The sequence below is a fragment of the Plecotus auritus genome (genome assembly GCF_963455305.1).
Source record: "Plecotus auritus genome assembly, chromosome: 2".
Classification (NCBI taxonomy): Eukaryota; Metazoa; Chordata; class Mammalia; order Chiroptera; family Vespertilionidae; genus Plecotus; species Plecotus auritus.
The window spans coordinates 24,945,931-24,971,278 of record NC_137771.1 but is presented as its reverse complement, the minus strand read 5'-3'; positions in this window follow the sequence as shown (position 1 = coordinate 24,971,278).

Here is a 25,348-nt window from a genome sequence, read left to right as displayed (position 1 = left end):
GGGCTTTTTTGTTCATGAGCGCAGCATACCTTGCACCACTCTTTGACCTCTGTGGGAAAACAGCCCTTCCCTTTCTGCACTGGCCTCTCCCAGGCCCCTCTGGCTTCCCTTTTCTTGGCCTGTGAGGCTGGGGAAGTAAGGAGGCTGGGAGCCCCCCAGTGATGGTGGAAATAGGAGTATGTGAGAGGTCTGCTTAAAGTGGTTTGGGGAAGAGCTGGTTGAGTGGAAGGGGCCTGGAGACTTCAACTTAGATAAAACTTGGTTAGTGCAGGAGACTCACATCTGGATGATTTGATAAACAGGGATGATGGGCCCCTCACTGAGCCCAAGGTGGTCCATGGTCTCCTGGAAAGATGGTGCCCTTGGAGATAACAATAAAAATAACATTACTAAAAAAATATATCGCCATGTAGCCCTAATTGTGCTAGACACTGCTCCAAATGCTTTTCATATATTAAACTCCTTTAGAGCCTCAGTACAATCCTTTGTGGTAGGTTTTATTATTATGTCCATTTTATAGATGAAAAAATAGAGGCCACAGAGAAATTACCTCATGCTAACTGCTCTGTGGGTAAATGGGGAAACTGAGGCTGATCCAGACATCACTGGAGGAGGTTGTGGATGAGACTGTATTAGAAGTATAAGAAAATCAGTGATGGAAACCCCAAGGACATCTGGCTGTATGTAGCCTTGAGAGAATTATTTTACTTCTCTATGCCTATCCCTTCTTATCTAAGCAGTAGGATAATTATATCTTCTTGGAAATTTCAACCTAAAAATCAGATGAACTCCTGCAAGTAAGATGCTTAGCACAGATAATCAATAAACAGTAGCTGTCATTATGAACTACCTAATTGCTTCCTCCTTTGTGCTTCTTCTGTTCTATACACTTCCCTTCCAGAGCCTTATCAGATTATTTTCATGGTCTTATCATACCTCTGTCTTGCTGCTGTACTCTGAGTCCCTCAAATGCAACAATCAGCTCTTATCCACCTCTGGGCGCTCTAGCTGGAAGAGATGGGAGGTTTCATATGAGAAAACGGAGGCTTTGAAAGGAAGCTGTTTGCCCAACAGGACAAGCTAGCAAGTGGAAGAGCCCAGGTCCCTCTCCAAGATGCTGTGCAGACTGTTTTCTGCTCTGTGATCAGTGAGATAGGTGGTGGAAGATCTCATTTCAGGGCATTACCTGAGTCTGAGGCTGCAGGCTGCTTGTGCCTCTAGGGAGAAGGAGGAGATGGACAAGACAAGGCGTGGTGAGTGGTTGGGTGTGAGAGGAAGTGACAAAGAGGAGTCGAATTTGACTCCCAGATTGCCTTGGAATACAAGAGGGATTTAAGAGTTTGTGGGTAAGAGGGGAAGATCATAAATTAGACCTTGGAAATGCTCCGGGGAAGGAGTTTGTAGCATAGGCACATAAGGGTCTCTGGAGGCACTTGCCTCTAATTGGATATGGGCAGGGCACCAACATCTGCCACAAACTACGACTCTATGATGTGACGGTGTAATCAGTTGTCAGAAGTTGTGATCATGTACTGAGTTGGACTGTAGGACTTGAATCCTGACTCCACTGTAACTTGCTAGTTGAATGACTTTGGGAATGTTACTTAACCTCATGTAAAAGGGGTGATTAAAAATGACCTCCTAGTATGTTGTTGTGAATGTCAAATGAGATAAAACAGGTCAATGATGAACTATTGTGAGAGCTCAATAAATAATGGCTATCATTATAGCTTCTCCTGCTGCCAGAATCCGGACACCCCTTATTATCTTGGCACCCTCCTTCCTATTTCAGCCTTTCGCATCCCACTAGCCCTGTATGGTATACAGTGTGGGGCCAAAGTAGGGTTACAGTTGTGAGTACATGGAACACAGAGTTTATTCTTGTATTATTATTTATTAAAATTATTATATTATTTTCCATATGAACAATTGTAAACTTACTTTTGCCATATCCTGTATGTACCCAGCTGTCCATCATATGTGCTCCCACCTCTCTGTGTTTTAGAGACCTTTGTCCCTTTTGGGCAAAAAGGAGAAGAACGTTGTTAGTTATTGAGTTCCTCCAGGAAGATGTCACTTGAATTTTAATTGTATTCCAACAATGCCTTGACCCACAGGTGTGACCAATGGTGGGACTGTGGGACAGCAATTTTAGGGGCAGAGAGAGATCTTTCTGGTACCGGTTAGACGAACACATTTGGAAGTTGTCTACTATGTCTTCATATGTGGACATCTGTAATGAGTATGAAGTCAGACTGAAATAGGATCTGGAACTTTTCACTTGAGATTAAGTGGGGTCAGAGGACTTCATGCTCTTTTGGTTGGGAGGTCTTTTGGTGAAGTATGTAGCCCTCTCATTATTCCATCTCTCTTTCTCCTGCCCCAGGTTCCAGGAAGGCGCGCCATTTAGCACATGTTCAATAAATGTGGAAAGGAGGAAGGAGAAAGCCATTACTTGAGAATCAGGAAGCTCACGTTCAAGTCTTACCCATGCTGTTACCAGGTGTGTGGGCATACAAGCACCTTCTCTTCTCTGAGCCTCAATTGCCTATAATGTGGGAATAATGAAACCTGACTGCTTAACAGACCCAACATTTAGACCAATGTGTTCACTTGGTTGATGCAGGCATTGAAGCACAGATACAGAAAGGACTTGACGCCAAAGTTTGGTTGCAAAACAAGGTCATGTGGTAGTGCTTAGTCAAGTGTTGCAGGAAGGTAAGGGATGGTAAGGGAATGTGATGTTCACAACTGATTATTTACTTAGGTTCTCAGACCCATGGAAGGGAAGGGAAAGGAGAATCTCCCTCTGCTGAGTCATTTACTGTTTGCTACATTTTCAATGCCAGTGGGGATTTCTGGAGGGGCCTGTAAGACCCAGAGACCTTGACAGTGTGTATGTGTCCCAGGGGTCTCAAGTCCTAGTCACCCACAGGGTGCAGGGTGCTTTGAAGCTCTTCTCAGTGACTCTCTGCAAAGTGTTAGGTCTCAACTCAGCTGCAAAATGAATGAACTGTTCATCTCACCAGCACAGAGCACATTTGGGCCAAGCTCCTCGCTTAGTTTTATGGGGCCAATACATCTGCAGAATCACTTACCCATCACTCCGCAGACGGAATGCATTACTTTGGAAAACTTTCTTTTTCCTTTCCCCCCAAAAAACTTTTATTCTCTGGTGGAAATGGTTTATCAACATCTTAAAAAACTGCTCAGATCTTCTTGGCAACCCCTGATACCATAAAAGAGTGGCAGTGCGAATGCAAATGAATTAGAGGCCATTAAAAAACCCTCTTGCTTTGGCAGCTGAAGTGGAGAAGGCCCATGATGGATAGTGCAGTGGCTTCCTGCTGAGCAATTTTGCTCTTTTTACAGCTGCCAATGGCTGATGAATTTCATCTTTTGTTTCCTTTACTGCCGCTTAAGCAACCACCTTCAGGCTGGGGGTAAGTCCCTGGGCACCCACTTCATCTCCCCTCCAGGGGATGGCTCCATTCAACTGTTTTGCACTTACTGCCTGATTCAGGGAAGGCACAGGATGGCCCAGCTGGAGGGGTCCCTGAGGGAGCGCCCCTCCTCCTATTGCTGAGCTCAGTAGCAGGGACTACTGAAGAGGTGAAAATCCTCTCCACTGGGGGGAGGTGCACATGCTCCCTTACATTCCACTTGTGTCTATTGAGGCTTACTGCATGCCAGGCACCGTGCCAGGCACAGTGAGGATACCAAGAAGTGATGGTCACAGCCCTGTCTTCAATGATCTTACCATCACTTGGGAAGGAAACCTCCAGTTACACACATGGACATGCACATGGCAGAACCTTTCTGCAGGCACTCACACTTATCGATGTGTACAAGGAAACGTGCTCACACTCGCGTACACGCCAGTACACATGCACACGGAAGCACCGTCACCCACACAAATGCGAGCGCACACACCTGAGCATGCCCAGAAACACACACACAACCAAGCCCCACCAACTGTCAGACCTGTGTACATTCGCACATAGGCACGCCCAAACAAGATGCACACTCCTGCACACCCACATGAGGACGTTAAACAATGAAACAAAACTATGTATGGACCAAAGCCAGAATGAGAGGGAGATGAGAAAGAATTCGGGGATGCTGCAGTGGAAATGTTGAGCTAGGAAATTTGCATTCTAGAGTCGGTTTAGTCTCTTACTAGCAGCGTGACCTTGCTCAAGTCTCTTAACGTCTCTGAGCCTCAGTTCCCTTATTTGAAAATGAGGCTTTTTTGAATACAAGAGCCTACAGTTTTGTGAAATCAAATTCAGAAGTCAGTGTGGGCTGAAGTAATGTTAGTACTAGTAATAGTAATAGCTAATCTGTATTGAGCACTGGCTATACATCAGCTCTTTTAACCCCCACAGCGATCCTAAACGATTAGTACAATTATTAGCTGTGTTTTACAGGTGAGAAAACCAAGGCTCAGAGAGGTGAAGTTACAAGCCCAAGGGCACACAGCAAATAGCAGTGGGGACTGTAGTTGAACTCAGACAGGTTGGCTTCAGGGCCTGTACTTTTGGCTACGATGACCATGCGCTGAGTTTGGCTTGTGCTGGGCACCGGAGACCAGGAGACAAAGGACACACACCTTGTCCTTGAGAGACTCACAGTCCAGTGAGGAGGCAGCCATATGGCCAGTTGAGCGAGGTGTGCCGTGTGATGCTGGAAAGCTTGGGCTCCTGGAGACCCCCTCTGCGTGCTTGTGACAGATCTCGCTGTGAGTCTTAGGGGCAGGGCAGGTCGGCCTGGTCCTGGGGATGTGGCGTGGGATGGGGTTTCTCTGGGTCAGGTGGGCACTGTGTCCAGATAATGAGCTTCAAGTCAATTTGGAGAGGCTCGAGCCCTTCCCGGAGTGTCTTTGTGTCTTAGGTAAGGCCAGGCTTTGATGCCCTCTGTCCTGGCCTGGGCCCGGGGCTGGGCTGGGGCCTCCATGGCTCACTATAATGGCTTTGGGGAAAGTAGGGAAAGAGCTTTTCTCCAGAGAATTGCAATCGGTCAGGGTGGGGCCCAGGCTTGGTAACAAAGTGTGGCCTGGATTTCAGTCCCCTACTCACCCTTCTATGTGGTGACCCTGGGAGGGCCATCGGGAGGGAGGATGGCATGGCGTGGGGGGTCAAAGGCCCTCATAGGGCTCTTCCCTGCAGTGGGAGAAGGAAGGTTGCAGGATCTGTGGTGGTCTTTCAGGAGAGGGGGCCCCCTTCACCCTGGGTTGGGATGGAGACCAGAAGGAAGGGGCTGGGATGGGACTGCCACACCAAATATAATCCCAATAACCAGAATGGCGTTCAAGATCAGACGTCCTGGGTGAGGGGCTGGGGTGGGATTTGCACGCAGGTCCGATTCTAAAGTTTAGACACCCAACCGTGACACTGCACTGTGTCCACAAATCTGCCTTGAGTACCTACTGTGTGCTTGTGGGATTGGGTGGGGCTGCAGGACAGAGGAAGACGGGGGACCCTGAGACAGCTGCTGACATAGGAAACATACACCAAACACACGTGTGCACATGTAGAGGGAAGGAAAGGAGGCTCACTTGATGGCTTCCACAGGAAAGGCTGGCCTGACTCTCAGCTCTGCCTCCCCGTGCTCGGCCTCCGATCATCCAGCTTAGGGCTGTGTGGCGCAGGAAGGCAGGGGCCTCTGTCCCCAGGGCCTCTGCCACCGGAGGCTTTCGTTAATATTTATAAAATGGTACGTCCTTCCCCAGCTGCAGACCTCCCACCCCTGGGCTGTGTAGCGTCCCCTCAAGCCACCCCCTTGTCTTTCTCCCTGTCCCTTAGGCATCCCCATCTTTTCAAGGATGGCGGCCAAGGTCACCTCCGAGGGTTCTTCGGGAATCCTTTTCCCTTTCTTCCCATAGAAAGCGCTTGCTCTCTGAGCCCCAGGTCTTCTTGGCTGTGTTACGGGCCATGATGGGAGACTCAGGAGAGGGAACCTGCCTTCTTCCCTGAGCCACGTGGGCAGATGTGTTCCATCCATCCTGGGGCTGGGTGGGGACCGCGGGGAAGGAAGGCATGGTGGTGATTGGGCCGAGCAGCAGGGTGCTCCCTGGCCGGGATCTGGTCCTGCCTTGCGCTGGGGTGTCTAGGACAAAGCCGGCCCAGACAAGGGGTTGTCAGGAGCATGCCCTGAGTGCTCCTTGAGTGGCCACTGCCACCTTCGGGTCTCAGGGATCTCCCTGCCCTCATTGTCCTTGCTCTGCTCTGAAGCTGGGTGAAGCTGGTGGTTCCCCTCCTCAGGCTCCGCCCCCTCCCTCAGCTCCCTACCCTCCTTGTCAGCTGACCCCACATGTCCTTCACTTGCCTGTCCCCACTGCCTTGCCCTGTGGTCTCTGGCCTGCTGCCTCTCCACAGCCTGCTGACCACCACTCAGTCCCCTCCAGCCCAGGCCCCGTCACCACCAGCCTGCCCACTTTCTAAAGCATTTATTGAGGTGGAATTCACACAACATAAAACAAACCACTTAAAATGAACAACTCGGTGGCATTTAGTATATTTACGATGTTATGCAACTACCACGTCTATCCAGTTCCAAAACATTTCTATCACCCCAAAGAAAACCCCGTACCCGTTCAGCATCTGATCCCCATCCTCCTCCCCTCCCAGCTCCTGGAGACCCACCATCTGTGTTGCCTCTGGATTCACCTTTTGGAAAGTGCATGGAAATGGAGCCATACAACATGTGACCTTTTGTGTCTGGCTTCTTTCCCTTAGCATGACGTTTTCAAGGGTTATCTGTGTTGCAGTGTGTGTCAGTACTTCATTCCTTTCCATGGGTGAATATATTCCATTGTCTGTACATTCGTTCGTTGATGGACATTTGGTTGTTTCCACCTTTTGGCTGTTGTGAATAGCCAGCTGTTCATGTATAAATACTTGTTTGAGTACCTGCTTTCAACCCTTTTGGCTGGATCCGAGGAGGGGAATTGCTGAGTCATGTGCTAAGTCTATGTTTAACACCTGGAGGAACTGCCAAGCTGTTTACCATCTACGCTCCCACCAGCGATGTATATGCGCCTTCTTTCTGGGTAGATCTGATCTGTCAGTCACATACAAAACCCACCTGGAGTTCCTCATGACTGACTCTGGTGGTCTTCAGAAGTCTGCCTGAAGAACTGCACATTTAACATGGAAAACCGACAGGAGAGTAAAGGGCCAGCTGGCAGTGGTGCAGGCACAGGGGCTTCAGCCCCGCCGCCCAGCACCTTCTCATCCGCACGGCCACCTGGGAACGCCTGGCAGCCAACCGCACAGCGCAAGTCCCCACCTGACATGGGAGGGAAACTGAAGCAAGCAGAGGGAGAGGGGTTTGGCCACGGCCACATGGTGAGTTAGTGGCAGAGCCAGGACTGGAACCAACACCTTCTGGCTTCCTAAAAAGTGTTCTTTTATTTTAAAGGAAAAAATTACAGATGGTATTTGCTTGCAGTAATAAATGTAAACACTAAAGGAATGTAAAGGAAAGAGTGAAACTTTCTTTATCCCTATCTCCTACCCTACCCTCCAGAGCAAATCAATGTCCAAAGTTGGCTGTGTGGCTGTGCAGACCGTTTTCTGCGTGTGCACACACACCCTCACTCACATCTGCTCACGTTTATGCACACGCCCATGTGGGCTTTTTAGTTGCTTACTTGTTTTTCCAGAAATAGAATTGTGCTAGACTTTCTGTTCTGCGATTTGCTTTTTTTTTTTTTTTTTTTTTTTGTATTTCGTGAAGACTAGAAGAACCAAGCACTTGCCCTGGAGAGCTTGCCGTTGGAGTGACATGGACAATGGGAGTCCTTCAGTCACATTTATGTGCCTGAAGAAGGGAACGTGACCTTAGGGACCCCGAGGCTGGGACTGGATTTATCCAGGTGCCGGTGGGATTACAGGTGGGAACCAGCTGAGCAAAGGCTTCCCCAAGGGTGACAAGTGAGCTGAGTTGGACCGAAGGGCTGGGTCAGGGAGGTGGCAGGGGAGGTTGGGCTGAGAGCAGAGGTCACTCTGTGGAGGGCCTTGAATGCCAGGAGAGGAAAGGATTAAGTTACCCCCCAGGCAGTGGGAGCCACTGGAAGAGAAAAACAAAAGTGATGTTTCTTGAAGAAAGATCAGTCTCCATTGTGCATGCGTGCGCATGCATGTGCATGTGTGTGCATGTGTATTTGTGAGTGCACCTGCTTTAGAGATGGCAGGGTGCTCTCTGGGAGTTTGGATGGATGACACTAGCAGAAAGGAGCCGGTAGGAGACTGTGCCCCAGCGATGTGATGGTGTTACTGCACTAAAGGAGTCTGTTTGCCTGTGTGCATCAAAGCCCAATAACACACGCACAGGAGCTTGCAACAAAGAGAGTAGGGGTTTATTTTTAGGGAGTGGCCCACACCCGGAGTCACAGGTGACTAATGCTCAGAAACCTGGCTCTCTGATGACTTCCGGGGGTGGGTATATAGGGGAAAATCATTAATCGGGTGACTAAGGAAGTTAGGGTCACGGTCAGGGTCGTGGTCTCTACTGATTGGCCTGTGCATGGGTAGGAGTAGTTGATCAGTGCAGCTGGTCCTGATGTCAGCCACCATGTCACTTCGACTTGTTTTGCCATTTTTCTCAGTCTATAGCTGAAACACAGCTGAGGCCTAGATGTTATCTCCAGTTTGACCTAAACTCTCTGGGGTCAACAGACCCGAGGCTTTAAGATTATTTGGTGCTGACCAGAGTCTCCTTGTCCTGAGGGCTTAATGCTTAAGGGAGCGGTCATGCCAGGGAACAGGCGGTGGGTGAGTCAGGGTGCTGGATGAGGCCAGTTTGAATGAAAAAGGAAAGAAAGGAGAAAAGTTCATATTAAAGAAATGAAGCTTCTATGCAGTTGCCATGGATGTGAATGGATGGGATGGGTGGCCTGGGCAGACACTGAGAGTGGATGGAGAGATAACCTTGGGGAAACTCCTGGACTGGTGTCCAGCTGGTGGCAGGCAAGGGGACGTAGGGAGATGCAAGCACTTGACCTTGTGTAAGTGGGAGCCAGGGTGGCAGGCAAGGGGACGTAGGGAGATGCAAGCACTTGACCTTGTGTAAGTGGGAGCCAGGGTGGGGCCACTGGGACACAGGTCAGAGGGGAGCTGGGCACCCTGGATTGATATGTCCCAGATAGAGGTGAAGGTGAGACATTGCTCCTGGGACACTGAATAGCGTCTCCAGGATTCTCACGGGGGCAAGGCCAGGACTGGCTGACTTGGGATGCCCTCGGCCTGCCCGCTCTCTCCTCCTGCCCCCGCTCTCCCTCTCCACCGCCCTCTCAGGAGCGTGGAGCCTATTCTCGGGATTGAAGTAAGTAGGGATGGGCCTGCGGGGAGGCAGGAGAGCCAGGGCTGTGGTTGCAGGGTCCCAGCCAGTGTTCTTCTTTGTGGTGGAAAAAGGGGGGGGGGGGTAAAGGGAGAAAGGAGAGAACAAACAAGCTTAAAGCCTCAGACATTTATGTAATGAATTGCCGAGAAAGAGGCGGGAGGGGAAGAGCCAGAGAGCTGAGAGAGCTGGGAGTGAAGGGGAAGAATGCAGAGGTTTGGAGGATGCCAGGCTCTGGGGAAAGGAAGAGGAAAGAGGAGAGGGGTTTGTGAGAGTCTGCGGGGTTTGAACTGGATCTCTTTTACAATGCTTTGAGAGATTCAAGTAAAGATTGAAATTCCTTTTTAATTGCTTTTGGCTGCCAGACTGTGTTTCTTTGAATGTAGAACCAAGGCAAGACCGGCCACCTGGGGCAGAGGCGGTCATTCGGATCGCATAAGAAATGCTCTCCCCTCCCCTTCTTTACATCTTGTTTCTGAGAACGGGGATGCCTGTAAAACGGACGTGTGCATGGTAAATAAGCTCATGATGGAATTTAGGACGAATGGTGGCAGAGAGCGCAGGAACCATAACACTAGTGTCTCCGTGGACGGTAAGAAACCCACTCAAAGCAGCTCAGCCGTTATAGGAACTTGTAAGAACGCCAAGTGTGTCCCGGAGGGAACGGAGCTGCACCCCTTCGGCTCCGCTCCTCTGCACGTCGTTGCCTCTGTCTTGCTTTTTTTCCTTCTCTGCAAACCAGCTTCCTTGGCTTCTCCGGCCCGGCCCACACGGCAGAGAACTTGGCCCCTGCAGCTCTGGGGTTGCAGTCCCTCTGTTCCAACTCCAAATTCTTGGAGAGTAACCCTAATCCGCCTGGCAGAGTGAGGTCCTCCCAGCCCCCAAGACCCACTTATGGCTGCAGGGTGGAGGCGCAGGGTCATGGTTGCTGGAAGCCTACGTTGGGAGCCCCAGCTGCAGCCCTGTGCAGGCCGGGGAGGAGAGTTCCTAGAGATGGAGCCGGCTGGGGGGCCACCCAGAGCAGTTCTCAGCAGATAGCTCTCCTTTCGGGTGCTTAATTACTATGCCGTTCCAAGAGTGACTAGAAAAATCTGCTTTCCCCTGCTCAGTCCCTCGTGTTTCACCTGCAGCTGGAAGGGGACCTAGGAGGGAGGAGACCACAGAGCCCCCTTCTCCTGCTCCAGCTGCTGGTGGGGGTGGGGGTGGAGTCGGGGGGGGGGGCATCCCTGCTCCCACCAGGAGGGACTGAAGCCTAGTACCCTTGGGCTGCTCTGAGTCCTCTTCCCTTGTGGTGCTCCTGTGCTTGGTTTTGGCAAATGGGTCCCCCTGTCCCCCTCCCCCCCCCCCCCCCCGCCCTCCCTTCCTCCTGGCCCTGAAGCTTGTCTAGGAAGGGCTTTGTGCCTGCCCCTCCTGCCCCTTCTCAGGGCTGCACGTGGAGCCTGGCCCCAGGGACTGCTGATGCCCCTCCCCCAGTTCCTGTGGCTCTGGCACCCGGGCAGCTGCTGGTCTCAGAGGGCCTGGTGGTGCGGGGGAGTGAACCTGAGGGTGTACTTAGGGCAGGCCCAGAGGGAAAAACCGCAGCTCCAATGAACCTATGCAGGGTTTTGCAATCTGAAGACCTGCAAAGCAGACAGTTTAATTTTAAAACACATGATAATACTAACCTTTGATGGGCGTTGGTTCTGTGGCAGGCTTTGTTCGAAGTGCAGCAGGTCCTCAGATATCATTATAACGATGAGATGCTGGAGGCATTAGCTCTTGTTTGTATCAATTAGCCTGTGGTAAAATTGGTTTTGTTATAATGTCGTTTTACTTAAAGTCACAGACCCTATCAATGACATTAAGTGAGAACTTAGTGTATATTATCCCCTTAATCCTCACAACCACTTTAAGAAGTAATTGTTGCCCTAACCGGTTTGGCTCAGTGGATAGAGCGTCGGCCTGCGGACTGAAAGGTCCCAGGTTCGATTCCAGTCAAGGGCATGTACCTTGGTTGCGGGCACATCCCCAGTAGGAGATGTGCAAGAGGCAGCTGATTGATGTTTCTCTCCCATCGATGTTTCTAACTCTCTATCCCTCTTCCTTCCTCTCTGTAACAAATCAATAAAATATATTTAGAAAAAAAAAAAAAAAAGAAGTAATTGTCACCTCCACTCAAAGGCGAGGAAACTGAGGCACAGAAATTCTTTCTTTCTTTCTTTCTTTCTTTCTTTCTTTCTTTCTTTCTTTCTTTCTTTCTTTCTTTGTTTCTTTCTTTCTTCCTTCCTTCCTTCCTTCCTTCCTTCCTTCCTTCCTTCCTTCCTTCCTTTCTTTCTTTCTTTATTATTTTTTTAAATAAATCTTTATTCAGATTATTACAATTGTTTCTCCTTTTTCCCCCCATAGCTCCCCTCCACCCGGTTCCCACCCCACCTTCTGCCCTTACCTCCCCCGCACTGTCCTCATCCATAGGTGTATGATTTTTGTCCAGTCTCTTCATGAACCCCCCAACCCCCTTTCCCCCTGAGAATTATCAGTCCACTCCCTTTCTATGCCCCTGATTCTATTATATTCACCAGATTATTCTGTTCCTCAGGTTTTTAATTCACTTGATTTTTAGGTTCACTTGTTGATAGATATGTATTTGTTGTTCATAATTTTTATCTTTACTTTTTTCTTCTTCCTCTTCTTTAAGAATACCTTTCAGCATTTCATATAGTACTGGTTTGGTGGTGATGAACTCCTTTAGCTTTTTCTTATCTGTGAAGCTCTTTATCTGCCCTTCAATTCTGAATGATAGCTTTGCTGGGTAGAGTAATCTTGGTTGTAGGTTCTTGCTATTCATCACTTTGAAAATTTCTTGCCACTCCCGTCTGGCCTGCATAGTTTCTGTTGAGAAATCAGCTGACAGTCGTATGGGTGCTCCCTTGTAGGTAATTAACTGTTTTTCTCTTGCTGCTTTTAAGATTCTCTCTTTGTCTTTTGCTCTTGGCATTTTAATTATGATGTGTCTTGGTGTAGTCCTCTTTGGATTCCTTTTGTTTGGGGTTCTGTGCACTTCCTGGACTTGTAAGTCTATTTCTTTCACCAGGTGGGGGAAGTTTTCTGTCATTATTTCTTCCAATAGGTTTTCAGTATCTTGCTCTCTCTCTTCTTCTGGCACCCCCATAATTCTGATGTTGGTACGCTTGAAGTTGTCCCTGAGTCTTCTTACACTATCTTCAACTTTTTGGATATTTTTTTCTTTTTGCTTTTTCGGTTGAGTGTTTTTTGCTTCTTTGTATTTCAATTCTTTTACTTGATTCTTGTGTTCCTCTAGTCTGTTGTTGGGTCTCTGTATAATATTTTTTATTTTAGTCAGTGTATGTTTAATTTCTAGTTGGTCCTTTTTCATATCTTCGAGGGTCTCGTTATATTTATCGGCCTTTTCTAGGATATTCTTGAAAAGCCTTAAAACCGTGGTTTTGAATTCTATATCCAGTCGTTTGTTTTCCTCCATTTCTTTCGTTTGTGATCTGTTTCTTTGATGCTGCATTTTCATTGCTTCCCTGAGTTGGTAGGGTAGATTTGTGTGCTAGGTTTCCTATATGGCCCAGTGGGTCGGCCTCCCCAGTTAACCTGAGGTGGACACTCTTGGTGCACCCCTTTGTGGACTGTGTGTACAGCCTTGTTGTAGTTAAGTCTTGATTGTTGTTGGTATCACTGGGAAAAATTGACCTGCAGGCCAGTTGGCTGTAAGGATCAGCTGTGTCTACACTGGGAGATTTTTGGTGCTGGAGACAACCTTATAGGATTAGACTTGCCAAATTGCAGTAGCCTCTGTGCTCAGCTTGGATGGGGTGGAGTCTGAGAGCGGAGCAGACAGTCTTGGCTTCCAGTCAGCCTTGCCCTTGTGCGCGTGCGTGCGCCGCCAGACCTCTGCCTTCCCTGGCTCCTGAGTCTCCGCCCGAGAGTCCAGATTCCCCCCACAAGAGCGTGGGTCCCCAGGGGCTCGCCTGGAACTGGGGTTCAGTGCAGTCAGAACTGGGGCTCAGTGCCAATAAGAGCTTCCGACTCCCTTCTGCTAGGGAAAGCCTGTGGCAACCTCCGCAGCCTTTGTGCACACTGGCGTGCACGTCTCCAGACCCCTGCCTGCTGGGGCTCCCCCGGGTCTCCCCCGGGTCTCTGAGTCTCCCGGTGCCTTTCTCTCTACCTGATAGTCCAGACTCCCCCTATATGAGCCTGGGTCCACGGGGTTTTGCCCGGGACTGGGGATCAGTGCAGTCAGAACTGGGGTTCAGTGCGGTTGGGGGCTTCCTTCCCCCTTCCGCCAGAGAAAGTCAGCCAGGCTCTCAGCCGCCCTTCCTCTCTGCGCGCACAAAGACCCTTTGCCGTACCTCCAATTCTCTGTGAGCTTTTCTGTTTCCTTCTAGTTGTAGAATTTTCACTCAGCCAGCTTTCCTGTGGTTCTGGATGGTGTCTGTTCTGTCTTTTAGTTGTAGTTTTGAAATTGTTGTGCGAGGCAGCAGTTTAGGTGCTTACCTATGCCACCATCTTGGTTTCTCCTGAGGCACAGAAATTCTTTAAACCCAGGCTGACTGGTTCCAGATCCCATGACCATGACACATCTGCCTTCGTAATTCCTATAAAATGTGTGTCGTTGGCAAAAATCAAATTTTATTTGGAATTTTGCAGCGGGAGAGTGGATGGTACTAAAATCTTTTTCTAAGGCATCTAAGGATTTGGCCCCAGCTTGACCTTATTTGCTTTGAGCTGATCTATTCCTTTTGGGTAGAGGGGCTCCTCCCACCTACAACTTTTCTGTGGTCCTGGAACAAGGCTCTGGCCAAGACCCCGCCTGCTTCTGTTGAGTCCCAGGGCCTCCTGATTGGCTATATCCCCAGCGGGCTGACAGCTGAGACAGGCATTGGGTGGGGGTGGTGGTGTATCCAACAGGTGGGTGGTGGTGCACACAGCCCTCCCTGCTGGAGAGACAGTGGCCAGGCTGCGGGGCACAGCCCTCCACCTGCTGCGGCTCCTCGCTGGCTCAGTCCTCACCCTCAGCCCAGGTTGGTGGCAGATGGCTCAGAGCCCCTGGCAGAGCCCACTCCTACGAGGCCCCAACACTTCAAAAGCGGATTTGACTCTGGGCTTTGGCAGGGGTGTCTGCGGGAGAGGCACCCCTGTTTATTAACGGAGCCTCAGCCTGTTTATTAAACACCTCCGGAGCCAGCTGCTGGCAAGGCCTCCAAGTAGGGGAAGCTCTGAGGCCTGGAGGACAGGGGCGGGTCCTCACTGCCCCAATCCAGCGGGACATTCCTAGAAAGCCATCCCTGGCCTCAACTTCTCACCTGAGCAATGGGGACAGCTATCCCTGATGAAGTGGGAACTGTACCTGGAGGTAATAATAATGGCAATGAAGATGATAAATTCCTATGGTCCTGGTTTAAGTCTCTGGCTAAAACTTACTGAATGCTGACCGCATGCTAAACTCTGAGTACTAAGAGCTGTATATCTATTGTGTGTCTACACAAGGCCAGGCACTGTTGGAGGTGTTTGGGGTGAGGTTACCACCGCAAATGACATAGTGGGAGATGCCTTACTTACGTACTACAAGCCAGCACTTTATGTATAGCATATCATCTAATTTTCACAGTCCTGAAAGGGAGTGCTATTATTATCCCATTTTACAGATGTCGAGGTTAAGAAATTTACTCATGGTCACACAGCTACGAGGTGGTCGCTCAGCAAGTTCAGCTCTGGAGTTTGTGCTCTTACACCTGGCTTGCTCTCCCTGTGAATACAGCTGCCCTCAAGGATCTGATTCTCAGTGGGAGGAGGTGTCCAGTGAACAACTACATATATAATTGTAAGTGCTGCGAAGGAAGCAAATGAATACACTGGAATAGAGATTAACCTAGAGAGATTTTACTTGGGATAATGTGTTCAGAACATTGAGTCTTCACCAGAACCTTATTGGGTCAGTTTGCTACCCCATTTTTCAGATGCGTGGGGGGAGGCTTGGAGAGATTAAACAGGGAGCCAGAGAGAGGCTGGACAGGGACAGACTCAGGTCTACTACCTGCGCTGTCTGCTCGGGGGCTCTCTGCGCAGTGTTTGGCCCGGAGAAGGGGTTTTTGCTAATTATGGGGCTGGGTGTAGGTGGGCTCTTTGGGTCTCTCCCAAAGGATCTGATCTTGCCCTTCGTTCTCAGGCATCAAGAGGAAATTGTGCTGGTCTCTGATTCCCTTCTTGTCAGGCGTCAGGGCCTGGTGTGTGGCGTGTGCACGGTGTTGAGTGTGCACGTGTGTGCCTGTGTGAGTCCGCACTGGCCCCTGTGGGCTTGTGTGTCTGCCTCCCCTCCCTGCAGCCTCCTTCTCACACAGACCACTTTCACCTTTTATTAGGTCACTTTATAATTGATTGAAATGTCCCAGGCGCAGTTCTCTTAACTCCAGGGTGATTATGACAATTATGTTGATTATCAAGTAAAAAAAAGGGAGGGGGAGGGGAGAGAGAGAGTGAGAGAAAGAGAGAGAGAGGGGAAGGGGGCCGGGGGGTTGGGAATTGTTGAGCTGTGCTGTCATTAAGCGACATTGTGTGAGAAATTTTTGCCTTCAAAAGGCTGCTGTGAAAAGGAGAGAGTGCCTTAAAAAAAAAAAAAGGCCCATTATGCAGGCAGCAGGCAGCACAGGGTGCACGGTGGTGGCGGGGGGACCATGAGGTGTAATTAGGGCAGTGACAGCCAGAATTACACAGTGTCTCAGCAGTGTTGCCACCTCTCCTGGGGAGGAGGGAGGCGGTGAAAGAGGGGACAGGTAATGGCTGGGAAGTTCTGGACCCTTGCTGGGAGCTACTGGGTCTTTTGGAGAGCCTGGGTGACCTGGGACTGGCCAGAAGGGACAGGGAGGGTGGGGCTGCCAGAGCTAATGATTTCTACAGCAGGGAGGGGGCCTCTTTATTTTTGAAAGTCATTTATGATGGCTCGATGCCCCCTTCCAGGCTTTTTGTGCATTCCCACCCCAACAGGGAGTTGGCAAAGGAAAGCCAATTGTGTGGAACAGAGGATGCAGATAAATAATTTCCAGCCTCCTCCACTCCCAGTCCCTGGCCTTTCTGCAAGGAGGGAGAGCTGAGCCTCCTGCTGGCTGCTCGCCCCTGCAGGCAGGTGCTTATCTGCAGGGGCGCTCAGTCACCTTCCAACCCCCAGGGTAGGAGTGGGTGTTCTCAGGGCGGGTGGGGGTGCCTGATGCTTCAAACCCTCCCAGCCGATAGCACAACAGGGATCCACAGGCCACCCAGTCTCAGTCTTTTCCTTTCCACCCAGGGCTTCCCTCTAGATCAGGGGTATGGAATGTCTGGCCCGCGGGCCGTATAAGGCCCATGAAATCATTTGGTCTGGTCCTGCCAAGGCATTAGGGGTGAGATAATTAAATGTAACTTTTAAGCAGATATACGGCCTGAGAATGACGCTATACGTACCCAAATGGCCCTTGGCAGAACAAGGGTTCCCCACCCCTGCTCTAGAGCATCCTGAGACCTGCGGGCCTCTAGCCTCTGCTCGCACACTCCCAGGCCCGGAACTCACTCCTTCTCAGAGAGGCCTGACTGTCTGGGCTCAAAGCCTTTTTGTTATCAGTGTGACCTTGGGCATGTTCTGTCACCTCTTTTTTTTAAAATTTAATTTAATTTTAATGTCGACGGTATTAGTCCTCTGTCACCTCTTTGTGCCAGTTTTCCCATCTGTGACACGAGATGATAATCGTCCTTATGCTGCAGGATTAAATGAGATGCTTGATGTAAAGGACTCAGCCTTCATCAGTGTTCCTCCAGGGTGGCCCAGGGCAGTGATTTCCCCCCGGTGAGCTGGAGCAGGCACATGAATTTCTAAAACATGCAATATCTGCCCGGCTGGCGTGGCTCAATGGTTGAGCATCCACCTATGAACCAGGAGGTCATGGTTTGATTCCCAGTTGGGGCACATGCCAGGGTTGTGGACTTGATCTTTAGTGTTGGGGGGGAGGGGTGCAGGAGGCAGCTGATCAATGATTCTCTCTCATCATTGGTGTTTCTATCCCTCTCCCTCCCTCTCTGAAATCAATAAAAATATATTAAAAAACAAAACAAAAAAACCATGCAATACATGACTATTTATAGCCAGGGGCATTGACCTCTTTCCCCTTAGACTGTCAAATAAGACAATGATAAGAGCCAACACAACAATAATGTGAATGCATTAAAATTATACCTATTTTTTTTCAGATCGCAAAACATATTTTTTGGCGTGCTACAGAATTTTAGTAATTTGTTTATGTGTGCCATGAGATGAGAAAGGTTGAAAGTCACTGACTCAGAACGACTTTTCTGGAAGATAGTCTTGTTCTTGAGGGAACTGAAACCTGGCAGTTTCTCTACTGATCCTAGCTCTGTCTTCTAGGACCACATGGTTGGGCATTCATTCATTCATTAAATGCATATTGAGTGCCTACAGGGTGCCAGGCCTTGTGCTGGGTGGGAGAGAGTCCAGGGCCTTGTTACCTTCTCTGCACAGACACTCATTTGTTCATGCCCAGGAGGGAGGGGCCAGACCTGACCACACCCCCAGGTACCTCTGACCTGAGAACCAATGGGGAGGCTTGGGGCGTTTGGTCTAAGAGGCCTGAGGCTTTGTACTCCCTATGAGAGCAGCCAGGGTCCTCAGCACCCTGTGCCCGCCCGTCCCCCTCTCCCCTCCCCCCTCCCCCCCCCACACTGCATAGATGGGCTGTTGGCCCAGGATGTGGCCAAATGTCCAAGCTCGTGGTTAAACTCTGATGCTGGGAACATCTCTCAGCCCACAAGCCAGGGGCCGATGCTGCCCTCTAGGAGGGACTTTTATGTTATCATTACTTTTTAAAACTCTAACAAGCAATGTCAGAACCTCTGTTTCCTAGAACTCCTTGTGCTGTTGTTTAGATAAGTTTAAATGAGCTGTGATTAAACTAATTTTGAGGTAATTAACTCGGGGAAGGAATTCTTCACTTAACATTCTAAGTGACTGTTCATTCTAAGAGGGAGCACTCGCGAGGAGCCACGCAGCTTTCAGGAGCCCCGCTTAATTAAAACATTAGGAACTCAGCCACAGAGCAAGAGTGTACCATCATTAATGAGAAATGAATATTCTTCATCTAATTACACGGCATAATTAATCGCAGTCTCCAACCTCAGAGGCGGAGGGGGTAGGGGGAACCACAGGAGGTCGAGGCTCCTGTTCCCACAGACCCCAATGAGGGTTCAAGCCTGACTCTTGGATCCTCTTGAGGTTTCCTCAAAGCCCAGAGTCTGGGGAGACCCCAGCCCAGGGAGACCCTAGCCCAGGGTGCAGAAAGGCCAGGCAGAGAATGGACTCCCCTCGGCAGTGGTCCCAGTGGGTGTCTTTGGTGGTAGTTTGAGCTCACGTTAGCCATCCTGGGTCCTATCATTCTTGTAGATTCAATACATTTATTGAGCACCTACTATGTGCTATATTGTGAATGCAACAGACATAAGCCCCGCCCTTAGGAAGCCCATAGGTTTGAACCCTGGCTGGACTAAAGGAGACCAGCTATCTAAGTGAGGCAATCATAGAGCACAGGTGAGACGGTCTCACATTTATTCCTCATGACAGCCTTACCAGGTGGTGGCATTCTCCCCATTTGACAGTTAAGAAAACTGAGGATCGAGGGACAAAGCAACGCATCTCAGGCCACACAGCCAGGAGCCAGCAGAGCCAACTGACCAACCTCAAAGCCAGGGCCGTGTCCCGCAAGGGGAGGATCCCACAGTCAGTCCAGAGGGAAAGCCACCTTAGTGCCTGATCAGCATCGCCCCACCCAGTCCTGCCTCCGGCACCTGCTGCTTCTGCCCTCGAGACAGTCAAATGCCCCTCGTCCCATCAGCCAACAGAGCTACGAAATGGATCCAAACGAAATTGCCAGGATAAATCACGCTTTCCAGGGCATCATGTGCCTCTTCTCAAGATGCGACCTGGGGTTCCCCGGGAGACGGGGAGCATTGCATTTAGTTAATAACATGCAAAGCAATTTTTGGGAGGAATTTGCTCTTCTGGATGAACATTGATTGAATCCCATCTTCCTGACCGGCGAGTTAAATCAAGCCTTGCAGACAGGTGATTGAAACGGTGCTAGAAGTCCATTTGGTTTCACTTAAACCTGCCCTTGTAAGAAGGGAGTTAAGAGCTTCCCACTATCTCAAGAATCATCAAATTAAGGAGAAGCTTGAGCTGTCAGGGAACCAGAGAGGCTGCTTCGGCCCCAGTCTCTGGCTGCAGCTGGTTCAGAAGAGGTGGGGTCTTCAGGGACCAGGAAGCGGGCACCCCCAGGTTTCCCTGCCTGCCAGTGCAATGCCTTTTGTGGAAGGTTAGCTTTGCAGGAGCGAACGCATGCTTTTCCTGCCGTCACTGGGCATGAAGGCGGACGTGGCTTTGGGGAAGAAACAGGGCTGAGGAGCACTGAGCCAGGAAGGGGTCCAGCCCCGGCGAGGCTGCTTCTGCAGGGAAAGCACAGGAGCCACGGAAAGGTCCCCTCCTCACACTGTTTCTGCACGACAGCCACTGGGGTCCTCCCTTCTGTCTCATCCTGGCCCACCTGAGACCTGGTCTTAGAGAAGCATCCCTCGGAAGACTCTGGCTCCCCCAGAAAGGGGGGGAACCAAGAGCTTTCCAAAACGCTAGGGTCATTCCAATTCCTTTCGGAGCGGTGGGCTCCTGGGGACAGCCAGCAATGGGTTCCCATCGGCCTCTTCTCCAGAGCTATCGTCTGCTTATCTAAGTTCCCGCCTGACAGACTCTCTCTCTCACCTGGCCCCTCCCAGGACCACGTCTCCCTCTGCTCCAAAGACAATGTCAAAACACTGCAGAGATGAAATAAAAACTGTATCCAGAATGTGACCATCTTAGCTCAGCCGGAAGCCTCCTGCCCCTCCTTTCACCTCCACAGCTCCCACCCCAGACACTTTCCCAACCAGCCAGGGGACACGTGGGCAAGACCCCCGCGCAGTGGCCTGGCAGGCGCAGGGATGGTTCCTGAAGGGAGCGGCCATCCCCCTGAGAACTCCACAGCTGCTGGCTCCGAAGCGGTGCTCAGCTGAGTTCCGGTTTAGGAAGGTCGTGGATACATCCTCATTTTTGTATGTGGAATGCCTGGTGCAGAGAAGGCACGGACTAATTTGTTGAATAAATAGTATTTTTATATACAAATTATTTTAGCTTTGGAATTTTAATTCCTTTTGCTAAAGGTGTGAATTGTGAGCGTAAATAATGTATATTGTAACACATATGCCTTTGCTTAAGCGGGGGAGGGAGAATATTACAGCCCGAAAGCCAAATCTGCCTGCTTTTGTCAGTAACATTTTTTTTTTATTGGAACACAGCCACGCCCCTTCATTTGCATACAGTCTGTGACTGCTTTCAGTCTACAACAGCAGCATTGAGTAATTGTAGCAGGGACTCAATGAGCCTCAAAACCCAAAATATTTACTTTCTTGTTCTTTACAGAAAATAAATTTCCTGCCCCTGGCTTAGGCCCGCGTCAGAATCCTCTGAAGAGCTTGTTAAAACACAGATGACCAGCCCCGCCCCGAGGGGCCATGGTTTCATAGGCCTGTGTCCGGCCTGAGCGTGTGCATTTCTGGTGAGGTCACAGGGGATGCTGACGCTGCTGGCCCAGGGACCACACTTTGAGAACCACTGGCCTAGGCTGCTGCTTCTGCCCGGAGCACCTTTTCTCCCGTCTGCTTTTCAAATTCCAGCCTTCCTCAAAGGTCAGCTCACATGTAACCTCAGTGGCGCTTTCATTTATTTATTCCAATGTGAGCTGAGCATCTATTATGTGCCAGTCACTCACTGCGCAAGGCCTTGGGGATATGATTTGGTGAACAAAGCGGACACATGGTCTTTCCTTGCGGAGCTTACGCTTTAGTGACGACAAAGGCAACTAACAATTAAAAACCCAAATATAATTGCAGCTTGTGAGGGGAATGCTGAGAGGCACCACGGAGAAGGAGAGGACTCTAGTTGGGAGCTCTGAAAGGTCTTTTTAAAGAAGTGGCATTTGGTGGAGAAACCAAGATGGCGGCATAGGTAAACACCTAAACTGCTGCCTCGCACAACAATTTCAAAACTACAACTAAAAGACAGAACGGACACCATCCAGAACCACAGGAAAGCAGGCTGAGTGAAAATTCTACAACTAGAAGGAAGGAGAAAAGCTCACAGAGAATTGGAGGTACGGCAAAGGGGCTTTGTGCGCGCAGAGAGGAAGGGCGGCTGAGAGCCTGGCTGACTTCCTCTGGCGGAAGGGGGAAGGAAGCCTCCGACCGCACTGAACCCCAGTTCTGACTGCACTGAACCCCAGTTCCGGGCGAACCCCTGGGGACCCACGCTCTTACGGGGGGAGTCTGGACTCTCGGGCGGAGACTCGAGCTGGGAAAGGCAGAAGTCTGAAGGCGCACGCGGGCCAGTGCGCACAAAGGCTGCGGGGGTTGCCACAGGCTTTCCCTAGTGGAGGGGAGTCAGAGGATTCTGACTGCACTGAGCCCCAGTTCTGACTGCAGTGAACCCCAGTTCCAGGCGAGCCCCTGGGGATCCACGCTCTTGTGGGGGGAGTCTGGACTCTCGGGCGGAGACTCGAGCTGGGGAAGGCGGAGGACTGAAAGCGCACGTGCGCGCAGGGGCGGGGCTGACAGGAAGCCAAGACTGAGGCTCCACCCCATCCAAGCTGAGCACAGAGGCTATTGCAATTTGGCAAGTCTAATCCTATAGGGCTGTCTCCAGCACCGGGCTTCTCCCAGCATAGACACAGCTGATTCTTACAGCCAACTGACCCGGAGGTCAATTCTTCCCAGTGATACCAACAACAATAAAGACTTAATTACAACAAGCCTGTACACACAGTCCACAAAGGGGTGCACCAAGAGTGTCCACCTCAGGTTAACTGGGGAAGCAGACCCACTGGGCCATATTGGAAACCTAGCACAAATATCTACCTTACCAACTCAGGGAATCAATGAAAATGCGGGGTCAAAGAATCAGATCACAAACGAAAGAAATGGAGGAAAACAAACGACTGGATATAGAATTCAAAACCACCGTTATAAGACTTTTTAAGAATATCCTAGAAAAGGCCGATAAATATAACGAGACCCTCGAAGAGATGAAAAAGGACCAACTAGAAATTAAACATACACTGACTGAAATAAAAAATATACAGAGACCCAGAAACAGAATAGAGGAACACAAGAATCAAGTCAAAGAATTGAAATACAAAGAAGCAAAAAACACTCAACCGAAAAAGCAAAAAGCAAAAAAAAAAATCCAAAAAGTTGAAGATAATGTAAGAAGACTCTGGGACAACTTCAAGCGTACCAACATCAGAATTATGGGGGTGCCAGAAGAAGAGAGAGAGCAAGATACTGAAAACCTATTGGAAGAAATAATGACAGAAAACTTCCCCCACCTGGTGAAAGAAATAGACTTACAAGTCCAGGAAGCGCACAGAACCCCAAACAAAAGGAATCCAAAGAGGACTACACCAAGACACATCATAATTAAAATGCCAAGAGCAAAAGACAAAGAGAGAATCTTAAAAGCAGCAAGAGAAAAACAGTTAATTACCTACAAGGGAGCACCCATACGACTGTCAGCTGACTTCTCAACAGAAACTATGCAGGCCAGACGGGAGTGGCAAGAAATTTTCAATGTGATGAATAGCAAGAACCTACAACCAAGATTACTCTACCCAGCAAAGCTATCATTCAGAATTGAAGGGCAGATAAAGAGCTTCACAGATAAGAAAAAGCTGAAGGAGTTCATCACCACCAAACCAGTATTATATGAAATGCTGAAAGGTATTCTTAAAGAAGAGGAAGAAGAAAAAAGTAAAGATAAAAATTATGAACAACAAATACATATCTATCAACAAGCGAACCTAAAAATCAAGTGAATTAAAAACCTGAGGAGCAGAATAATCTGGTGAATATAATAGAATCAGGGGCATAGAAAGGGAGTGGACTGATAATTCTCAGGGGGAAAGGGGTATGGGGGGTTCATGAAGAGAATGGACAAAAATCATACACCTATGGATGAGGACAGTGGGGGGGAGGTAAGGGTAGAAGGTGGGGTGGGAAAGGGGTGGAGGGGAGCTATGGGGGGAAAAAGGAGAAATAATTGTAATAATCTGAATAAAGATTTATTTAAAAAAAAAAAAAAAAAAGAAGTGGCATTTAAGGGGAGAGTAGAAGGATGGACGAGAGCCATCTTGCCAAGAGCGAGGAAAAGACTCTCCGAGGCAGGGGGAGAACTCTGCAAAGGCCCTGTGATGGGAGAGAGCTTGTTGCTTCTGAGGCAGTGAACAAGGCCAGGGTGGTCGGAACAAAGAAAGGGGATGACGCGATCCGAGGTGAATCTGGACGTGTAGGTAGACAATAGATCGTGATTGCATTATTGGCTCCCATCCTTAACCCCTCACTTTACCCGCACACTTGCCATGGCTCATTGTGGTGGAGTATTCTTGCTGCCCCTGGCCCTTGGGCTTGGCCATGGGATTTGCTTTAGCCAATGATATTTGTCTAGAAGTTCCCAGCTTAGGCCTTGAGAAGGTTGTATATTTTGATTGCTCTCTTGCACCTGCCATAATGAGAAAAAAATGACTCAGGCTGACCTTCTGGTTCAAAGACACATAAAACACAATCAGCCTAGTCCAGTGGTCGACAAACTGTGGCTCGCGAGCCTCCTGCGGCTCGTGAGTCGCGGTTTGCCGCTCTGTTGACTAATGAGTTTGCCGACCACTGGAATAGGGGCTTAATCACAAGGAACAACAACAGCCTGTAATTATTGGAATCTGAGCTAGCTGACCTACAGACACGTGGTAATACATTGCTGTTGTTTTAGGCCGCTCGGTTTTGGGGTGTTACGTAGTAGAAGCTGACTAATACAACCATGTCAAGAAAGTGGAGCTTTATTCTAAGTTCAGTTGGATGCCATTGGATGTTTTTAACGAGAAGAGTGACATGATCTGATTTATGATTTTAAATGGTCTCTCCGGCTGCTGTGGGGAGGTTTATGGAGGAAGCAGGAGACGGTTCTGAGCCATGTGTATAGACCCTGAGCCCAGCACCATGCTTGGTGCAGAGGCTGTGCTCAGAAACCTGCCCAGCTCTCCCCAGAGTGGGATGGTTCTCACCCTTCCCTTTGCCCCCCAAAAGCCCTCACTGGGCCCTGCTTACCTGTGACTTGGCAGTGACTGTGCACGTTATCCTTCCACCCCTAGAATGTGTGACTCTGGAGGGCAGGGACCTCGCCTGACCCTCCGGATGTCTCCTGGACTCCTGGACCCTGCGCAGGCTCAGCTCAGGGCACAAGTCAATAAATGCCCCCAAGTGAGTCCATAGAAAAGCTCTTTCTGCAGCTACAAGTTGGGTTCTTATTTCAGCGGCCTCTAAGGGATCCATACATTTCAATGACTTCTACCGGGCCATGGGGTGGCTTCTTTAAAACCTCATCAGCCAACGGGGATTGCTTGAGTGGTTCTCCTTTAGTCCTAAGATGGGTGGATGTAGGCTTTGCCAAGAGAGTTCGCTGAGCTGATAGGCAAGGAGAGACTCTCCTACCGAGGCCTGAGGATCTTGGAAAAAAACCCGACTGGGCCTATTTACAAGCCTTTCCTAAAACGCTACATACGTGTGTCCACCATGCTGGGAAGCACCTGTTCTGTGTGGACATTTGCTAACACACGTTACCTCCAAAATCTCTAGGAGAACAAAAGTAGTCCATATTTACACACACTCTAATTTAAAGAGGAAAATCTATTTTCTTTGATTAATTCCGACCACCCTGCTTCTCACAGTATTTACCCAGGAGGCTCAGAGTATTTAACCAAAAGGTTTCATGATTTATACTAAGATTATATCCCAAAGGAGCAACCAAAAACAGTGATAGACTCTGCCCCTGGAAATTTTACAGAAAGACTAAAGCTCCAATATGCTAGCTGGTCTGGCTCAAAGGTAGCAACGT